This window comes from Ailuropoda melanoleuca, chromosome 13 (assembly GCF_002007445.2).
Source record: "Ailuropoda melanoleuca isolate Jingjing chromosome 13, ASM200744v2, whole genome shotgun sequence".
NCBI classification, from domain to species: Eukaryota; Metazoa; Chordata; class Mammalia; order Carnivora; family Ursidae; genus Ailuropoda; species Ailuropoda melanoleuca.
The window spans coordinates 89,406,629-89,416,212 of NC_048230.1; positions in this window are offsets into that span (position 1 = coordinate 89,406,629).

The following is a 9,584-nucleotide window of genomic DNA, read 5'->3' on the forward strand; positions in this document are numbered from 1 at the left end:
GCCTGGCTTGACTACCAAGCACCATCGTGGTTTAGTGACTTCTTTTCCGCCTCCACAAACGCCTGTAGTTTTCTATCGTCCCAGTAGGTGGCGCCCGGCAGTGGGTCTCTACTCCGGGGCAAGGAGACGCTTTTGAACACCAGGCTTGTTCCAGTGCAGAATAATCCATTTCAGCAATAAAATGGGATGCACTGTGTAAGACTTGTTTTTACGTTGGGTCTGACAGATTTCCTGAAATGCCCTGCCACCAATTTTGTTAGTTCTTCCCGTTTACCCAGTAATACTCCTGGGTGATAAAAAAGAAAACCACGTGCCCAGTATGGAAAATCGGTGAAACAGATGATGAGATATTAGCCCTGTAATCCAACATCATATGTGAACTTTGAAAATAAGGCAGCTCCTATCACAATTTCTGTATTTTAACGTTGTAGGTTATGAGAACAAAAACTCTAAGATCACACAGTCTCACACACAGGTTATAGATGAGAAAATAGTAGTGGGAAATCAATGTAGTTCATTTCCTTTGACCCTTAGCACTGTTGCTTTGCACCGGGGCCTCTGGTACATGTCACTTGTAACGTGGCTCAGAAACCCTCTTTCTTATAAATCAAGCAAATTTTGTGCCCACTAGAAAACATAGGGGTGGAAGAACAACAATAGTTTTTATTTGGATCTCTTTTAATAGATAGCCTGACACAATTCACGACTGAATTTTTGATCAGCAGGGCTTAAAATTGTTTTTCATGGATGCAATTGCAGTTTTTCAAGTTTTATGTATTTAACATTCAGCCAAAGTTGGCACAATTACAAGGGTCACACAGCTATTAGAAGGGAAAATCATAGTTGGTGATACAGAATTATACACCCACTATCAAACCGATACTTCTCAAAAGGAAAATTTAGATTCCAATTTTTCTGAGGCAAGCAAAAGCAAGCAATAAAGTCTGCTAATTCCTTCACACAGATGTTTCACACAAATGTGTGGGTCGTTTAGAGGGAGGCCCAGCTTCATCCATGTGCTACAAACAGTATAACTTGAATGGAGAACAGTCCCTACCGGTTGGCGCTTCAAACTGCAAACCAACACACGTGGAACCATACCTCAGGGGCTGGCGAATAAGGCGGCTTGAGGATCTATCCCCCTGCCCTTAGCCCCCTTCCCCTGAGAGGTCCTGGGTCAAATTCATCAGTAAATGCAGCAAATTTCTGTGACAGGACCTGGGACCCTTGGGTGAGATTAACTGAACCACCTCAAAGGATCAACAGTTAGGATTTCTGCAACCAAGTATTACCATTAAAAGCCTTCTAGTTACATAAATGTGACCCCATATGACAATGCCGACCTTAAAATTGAATCATGCATTCATATGATAGCAAGTTTTTCTTTGCTGCTTTTTAAAAAGTAGGCTTGGATTTGAAAAATGTGCAGAATGGCTTTTAGTCTACAAAATGTCTGACGAGGTCATTCTCACCATCATCCCATATTCACGAAGTGAGTCATTTCCCAAATCTGGGCAGGAACTTTAGCGTCTCTGTTGCACGTCAGCATTTTACCACCCAAGGACAACTTTTCTAAGAGTAAGAGAAGAACCCAAGGGTCATTGATTTGGGCTTGACATTGGCTGTGTTCAGGGCTTCGAGAGAATAAAGATATTTACTCCTCACTGATGATAAAGCCTGGCCAAAGAAAGGGCTTCAGAGAGAACCATATTTGGACCTCTCTGTGCGTGTACAGGCATCGATTCTGTAGAGACAGACGAATGCACAAAGTCCCTGCATATTTCAGCACAGAGTTGGGGACATCTTGGGCTCTAAGGCTGATCTTGGAATTCTATAGTTTTGAACAAAGCACAGTGACAAGAAAACACCAAAGTTAATTTCCCCCAAGTTTTATTCCCCCAAAATCACATGCACCTGCCCATGCTTCACAGAGGCCTCTAATGCTGGTATGTGGGTTTGTGATAGAGTATACCCACCCCTTTGCAAAAATGGCTCCTTGTACCCAAATATCACAGGAAGGCCAAAGAAAAATAAAAGATGAGCTGACAGAGGAAAGGGAGCACTGCATGGAGGAGAAAATGTAAAGCCAGCCAGTCAATATTTATCCTTAGAAGGAAGAGTGTGTGTGTGTGTGTGTGAGAGAGAGAGAGAGAGAGACAGAGAGACAGAGAGACAGAGAGAGAGAGGAAGGGAGGGAGGGAGGGAGAGAGCTCACCCCGCACCCGGTGAGGGAGTGCTAGCCAAGAAGAAGGGAGAGGGGCTCGAAAGTGGCCGCTTGTGAGGAGCTGTTGATTGTTTTCTGGTTGAGAGAAGAGGTGATGATAAGGCTGGGATGCGGCGAGCCCGAGCGCCGGGACGGGCAGCGAGCCGGCAGCTGTATGCTAATGCTCACAGAAACCAAGCCTCCGCATTCCCCATTAAAGCCGGCGGCCAGGAGGCCACACATCACTGAACAAATAGGCTCTCTCTAGACAAATAAAATAACACACGTTGGCCTGCGGGGAGGGGGGAGAGCCAGAGGGGGAGAAGGGTGGTGGGAGAGGGAGAGAGAGTTGAGGGTGTCGAGACAGAGAGTGGGAGGTGGGAAACCTGGGGTGGGGCAGCGAATGTCACGAAGTGAGAGGAGGGAGGGGTGGGGAAAGAGGCAAGGGGAGTAGGAGAAGGAGGAAAGGGGGACAGGAGGGATGGGAGTGGGACAGAAGAGGAGGGAGGCAAGCGATAGGAGTCGCAGGGAGCTAAAGGGGGTAGGAGAGGAATACTGGACGCGGGGAAACAACACTTAGACCCAAACCCCAAAGCAGCCACAAGAAAGGGGGCACTGAGGCCAAGGCGAAGTGTGCGCCCCTTCTGGCCCGAGGGGGACTGGCCACCTCTTGGTCCCCCCTGGGGCGGGCGACGAAGAGGAGGATCGGAGTCGTGGCCTTTCCGGTCAGTTTTTGCTGAGGGTGTTGTCGCTGCCTTTTCTGAGACGGCGGCGCGCGGGGAGTGGGGCCGCCGCTTCACAAGTGCAAGCAGTTCCCTCGTGCACCCCACGTCTAATGTCATCCCGGTCTGTTCAGTGCCGTTCCAGCTCTAACTGGCATAATTCTCTGCTTTGGGCTTTTCCACATTTTCTGGCTTCGCCTTTGCCAGCCAAAGCCAACACCACCCTTCCGGTCCCGGGGCCCGGGAGCCTCTGGTCCCCATCCCCTCCCAGGGTCCCACCCGAGGCAAAAACAAACAGCCCCGAGGGCACTTCACGGAGCGTGCAGTGGCCCCGACGGCACACTGGGGTGGATAAAAGAAGCGGCCAGCTACCCCGTCGGCCCCCGGCCAAATAATGGGTGCGCAGCAGATTGCCGGGGGCACTCGAAACTCGAGGGGAGGGAAATACTTGAGCGCGGTCCCTCCCCGCGCCCTGCGGAAGGCGCAGCCTCGCGGATTCTCCCTTGTTCGCTCTCTTTCATGCACTCTCCTTTTGTGTGGAATTATTTAAACGAGAGATCCATGGCAGCTTTATGCTAATGTGCCGAACAAAGGCAACTGCCCGCGGGCGGGGGCCCGGAAGGTTCCTGGAGCCCCGACCGGGCCAGGCGGGGCGGCGGGCGGGCGGGCTGCGCGTGTCTCTCGCGTGCCCCTGGGACTGACACAACAACCCCTCATTCCTGCAAACACAAAGCCTCTCCCGGGCTCGGGCCCCGCGCTCTCCCCGTTCACTAGGGCGCGGGCCCCTCCGGGACCTGACGGCTGGTTCGGCGGTGGTAACGAGCGGTTCAGGCCGGGTCGCGGCTGGTGGGCAGGGAAGGCCTGGGGTGGGACTTCTGGGAATCCCGGAGAGAGGTCCATAGCAAAGTGGGGATAGGGATGTTGGCGGGAGCGCTGTCAACCCCCTCTCGCCCCTCCGAGTGTGTCTAAACTCGCAGCGCGGTAGGATTGCGGATCCTCCCGTCTCCGCCTCTCAGGAGCTCAGTGGCCGCCTGGACAACTCGACACCCCCCCGGGCAATTCCTAGGCCGAAATCCCCCTCTTCGGCGCCTATTTCCAAGCTTCGCGCTTTCGAGAAGCTCCCCGGAGCTAGACTCTTGAGCTGGGGTCACACTGAACCCCCGCGCGCTCCTCGACGGCTACCTGGGAAACCAGTACCCCCCTCCAAAAAAAAAATTAAAGCGCCTGGCCCTGCGGCCGTCAAAGGAAGAACCCGCAGCGGGGTCTGCCGGGACGAGAAGCAATGAGGCTGCCGAATGTTTCCGAAGCGCTGGCCCGGACCGACCCCACAGAAAGGGGAGGAGTCTCCTGAGGCCTGGGAAGGACACTTGGGGACCTGCCTTGGATCCCTATGTTCGCCGACTCCGGTGAACCTCCTCTGGTGGGAGGCAAAGCTGTGCTCAGTGTTTCCGCGACCCAACTCCACGCGGCGCCCACTCGGAATCGCAGTGCGTAAAGGCCGGCCGCCAAGGCGCAGCGTGGTGGCTCTTCGCCCTTCTCAGTAGAAGACAAATGTTTCGACCCGAAGTCCCCATAGGGACGGGGGACTGCAGGCGCGCAGATTCTGAGAAATGAGATCACTCAGAAGACAACGGAAACTTATAACCGGGTCCAAGGCTGTACCTACTTGGAGGTTATGGTGTTTGCGTGCGCCCTCAGCCTAATCCTTCCCCAGGGCTGAGACATGAAATTAGGACATGAAATTAGTTTCAAATAATAGCATCTTTCAAGTTTCCATTTATTTCGACCGTACTCGTCTGAAAGCAGATTTCACTCTCCCTGGCAAGACTAAAAACCACAAACTAAGCAAAAGATCCATTGAATCTCAGTATCTCAATAGTGTTCAATAGATTCTCTAGGCTTAATTGAGAACCCGTTTGAATTCGCTGCATTCAGGAAGGATTTCGCTTTGGTTTGGTTTTTTTTTGCGCGCCCCCCCCCGTCTTCTTTACAATTATGCGTGTTGTTATTTTTAAAGGATTCACAAGGTGACTAACTCGCTGTTATCTGTTGAATGAAAGCAGTGTTACACATGCAAGACCAAATACCCTGCAGTCAGTTGGGGACAGCGTGCGGAGCCCCCGCCCTATTATTCCACAATCCAGATGGGACTCGTGATTAGAAAATAAAATTGGCCAAAGCTGTCCCGGAATCCCTCTCCTACTTCTAATTTCATCAACAGTATTAATCAGCGCTCAAAAGAGCAAGGAAATAACATCGGTTACTTTTAGATTGAAACATATTTATAAATTTTAGATAAACTCATTTTAGGATTTCTAACTTTTTAAGGATTAGCATTCACCGCAGTTAGCATTTTTAAAACGAGGGTGAGAGCTTTCAAAATATATTCCATTATATGTATTCTTCTCTTTTTAGTCTGAGTTAAAATAAGATCACAAACATAAAATCATCAAATATCTTTCCTTTTGGTTAACCCTTTGATTACGCCTAACAATTGTCCCCATTACAACTTATTGCTCATGTGGATTCTTAAAAAAAAAAAAATTAAAAAATCTGCTTAATTTCCCTGCCAGGGTATTTTCAGAGGGAAAATCCAAAAATAAATAAATACCTTCAGTGGCATTACGCATAAGCAAAACTCAGCATAATCTATATAGGTGCACAGAGCTTTACAAAAAAAAAAAANATAATTCTCTGCTTTGGGCTTTTCCACATTTTCTGGCTTCGCCTTTGCCAGCCAAAGCCAACACCACCCTTCCGGTCCCGGGGCCCGGGAGCCTCTGGTCCCCATCCCCTCCCAGGGTCCCACCCGAGGCAAAAACAAACAGCCCCGAGGGCACTTCACGGAGCGTGCAGTGGCCCCGACGGCACACTGGGGTGGATAAAAGAAGCGGCCAGCTACCCCGTCGGCCCCCGGCCAAATAATGGGTGCGCAGCAGATTGCCGGGGGCACTCGAAACTCGAGGGGAGGGAAATACTTGAGCGCGGTCCCTCCCCGCGCCCTGCGGAAGGCGCAGCCTCGCGGATTCTCCCTTGTTCGCTCTCTTTCATGCACTCTCCTTTTGTGTGGAATTATTTAAACGAGAGATCCATGGCAGCTTTATGCTAATGTGCCGAACAAAGGCAACTGCCCGCGGGCGGGGGCCCGGAAGGTTCCTGGAGCCCCGACCGGGCCAGGCGGGGCGGCGGGCGGGCGGGCTGCGCGTGTCTCTCGCGTGCCCCTGGGACTGACACAACAACCCCTCATTCCTGCAAACACAAAGCCTCTCCCGGGCTCGGGCCCCGCGCTCTCCCCGTTCACTAGGGCGCGGGCCCCTCCGGGACCTGACGGCTGGTTCGGCGGTGGTAACGAGCGGTTCAGGCCGGGTCGCGGCTGGTGGGCAGGGAAGGCCTGGGGTGGGACTTCTGGGAATCCCGGAGAGAGGTCCATAGCAAAGTGGGGATAGGGATGTTGGCGGGAGCGCTGTCAACCCCCTCTCGCCCCTCCGAGTGTGTCTAAACTCGCAGCGCGGTAGGATTGCGGATCCTCCCGTCTCCGCCTCTCAGGAGCTCAGTGGCCGCCTGGACAACTCGACACCCCCCCGGGCAATTCCTAGGCCGAAATCCCCCTCTTCGGCGCCTATTTCCAAGCTTCGCGCTTTCGAGAAGCTCCCCGGAGCTAGACTCTTGAGCTGGGGTCACACTGAACCCCCGCGCGCTCCTCGACGGCTACCTGGGAAACCAGTACCCCCCTCCAAAAAAAAAATTAAAGCGCCTGGCCCTGCGGCCGTCAAAGGAAGAACCCGCAGCGGGGTCTGCCGGGACGAGAAGCAATGAGGCTGCCGAATGTTTCCGAAGCGCTGGCCCGGACCGACCCCACAGAAAGGGGAGGAGTCTCCTGAGGCCTGGGAAGGACACTTGGGGACCTGCCTTGGATCCCTATGTTCGCCGACTCCGGTGAACCTCCTCTGGTGGGAGGCAAAGCTGTGCTCAGTGTTTCCGCGACCCAACTCCACGCGGCGCCCACTCGGAATCGCAGTGCGTAAAGGCCGGCCGCCAAGGCGCAGCGTGGTGGCTCTTCGCCCTTCTCAGTAGAAGACAAATGTTTCGACCAAGTCCCCATAGGGACGGGGGACTGCAGGCGCGCAGATTCTGAGAAATGAGATCACTCAGAAGACAACGGAAACTTATAACCGGGTCCAAGGCTGTACCTACTTGGAGGTTATGGTGTTTGCGTGCGCCCTCAGCCTAATCCTTCCCCAGGGCTGAGACATGAAATTAGGACATGAAATTAGTTTCAAATAATAGCATCTTTCAAGTTTCCATTTATTTCGACCGTACTCGTCTGAAAGCAGATTTCACTCTCCCTGGCAAGACTAAAAACCACAAACTAAGCAAAAGATCCATTGAATCTCAGTATCTCAATAGTGTTCAATAGATTCTCTAGGCTTAATTGAGAACCCGTTTGAATTCGCTGCATTCAGGAAGGATTTCGCTTTGGTTTGGTTTTTTTTTGCGCGCCCCCCCCCGTCTTCTTTACAATTATGCGTGTTGTTATTTTTAAAGGATTCACAAGGTGACTAACTCGCTGTTATCTGTTGAATGAAAGCAGTGTTACACATGCAAGACCAAATACCCTGCAGTCAGTTGGGGACAGCGTGCGGAGCCCCCGCCCTATTATTCCACAATCCAGATGGGACTCGTGATTAGAAAATAAAATTGGCCAAAGCTGTCCCGGAATCCCTCTCCTACTTCTAATTTCATCAACAGTATTAATCAGCGCTCAAAAGAGCAAGGAAATAACATCGGTTACTTTTAGATTGAAACATATTTATAAATTTTAGATAAACTCATTTTAGGATTTCTAACTTTTTAAGGATTAGCATTCACCGCAGTTAGCATTTTTAAAACGAGGGTGAGAGCTTTCAAAATATATTCCATTATATGTATTCTTCTCTTTTTAGTCTGAGTTAAAATAAGATCACAAACATAAAATCATCAAATATCTTTCCTTTTGGTTAACCCTTTGATTACGCCTAACAATTGTCCCCATTACAACTTATTGCTCATGTGGATTCTTAAAAAAAAAAAAATTAAAAAATCTGCTTAATTTCCCTGCCAGGGTATTTTCAGAGGGAAAATCCAAAAATAAATAAATACCTTCAGTGGCATTACGCATAAGCAAAACTCAGCATAATCTATATAGGTGCACAGAGCTTTACAAAAAAAAAAAATGTCCGTTTCCTTCTCTCACAATAAAGTGAGTGACATTTTCCTCACAACATAATGACATTTTCTGCGGCTTTGCTATTCGATCCCTAGTGGTGGGTGATCAGGCCCACTACGAACTCTTGGGGTTCTGCCCCGGTCCCCCAGAGATTCTGCCTTTTGTGTTTCCTTGGGGCTGGGCTGGAAAGAGGTTGAAGGCAAAGGGCCCGATCTGGGTCCAAACGGGGCTGCCCGGGTGGTGGGTAGGGGGTTGTGAGTGTGCGGATCTTCGCTGTTGTCTTTTCCTGGTGGCAAGGGGGGAGGCAGCTTGTCCTCTCCGAGGCCGCAGACTGCCTCTGAGGACAGATTGCCCCCACCTCCCCCCGGCCGGCAGCACGCGTCTCTTTTGCGTCCAGATTGGCCGCGACCGGCGCTCAATAGCGGGAGGTTAATTTCCTTCACAAAGGTGAAGGGGGCACGGCTCGGGGGGGCCCCCCCGCGCCCAGACAGGCGGCCCCTTTATTCCGCTGCGCCTTGATTGGAGCCCTTGATTTAGCATCTGATGTCAGCCGGCAGACAAAATGCCCGCTCCGAATGAAAATGCATGAGGCGGCGCAAGGAGAGCGGAAACCAACTTCAGTGGGGCGCACGCGGCCGACCGCGCGTTTCGGCCTTTGGCCAACTCCTTCCGAATCAACCCAGCCCCGCGCCTCGCGGAGGCTCAGAGTGGCCTGGGCTGGGCTCCTCTAAAGATGCCAATCCTTGAGCTTCGGAGAACTTAAAAAAAAAAAAAAAAAGTTCAGAAATTCAAGTTCCTTTTGGAACCCAGCCTAACTTGCCCCCCTCCCCCGCCGCGCCCCGCCCCAGGGCTGCGCCTGCTGGCGATTGAAAAAGTGCGGTGCCAACTGTTTCTAAAACTAGAGATAAAACCCAGACGCACGCGGGCGCACGAAGGCCGTGGACGCAAACATCGCCCCCGGCAGCAGCCAGAAGGCCAGATCCTCTACCCAAGTTTGGAACCCCAGGGTCCCATTTTCGCTTGAGTCCTGGGTCCCGAGGCCCACCCGGCCGACACTCTCGGTCGCCTGGGCTTTGCCGCTATTTTCGATTTTTGATAATTTCCCAAACACCAGGCGGAGTCCCTGCGCCTCCCCGACCCCTCTCCCGCCCCAGCAGCCCCACTCAGATCTCCCCCGCGCCTGCTGCTGCCCACAGCCGCCCCTACCCAATCAGCGCGCACAACTTCCCCCTCCGCTCAGGCTCTCGGATTGAACCCTCCTGACATATTTGGGGCCATTCTTCTCCTTTGTTGCTATTTTGCTCGCGACCCGCGGGTAATCCCCGCGCGGGAGGGGGGCGTGCATTGTCGTGCTGATGGACGGGCCCATTTGGCGGCTCCGCGCCCCCCGGAGGAGAGACACAAAGCCCAGGCACGTGCGCCTCCCCATAGAGGAGCAGCAGACCGTGAAGGG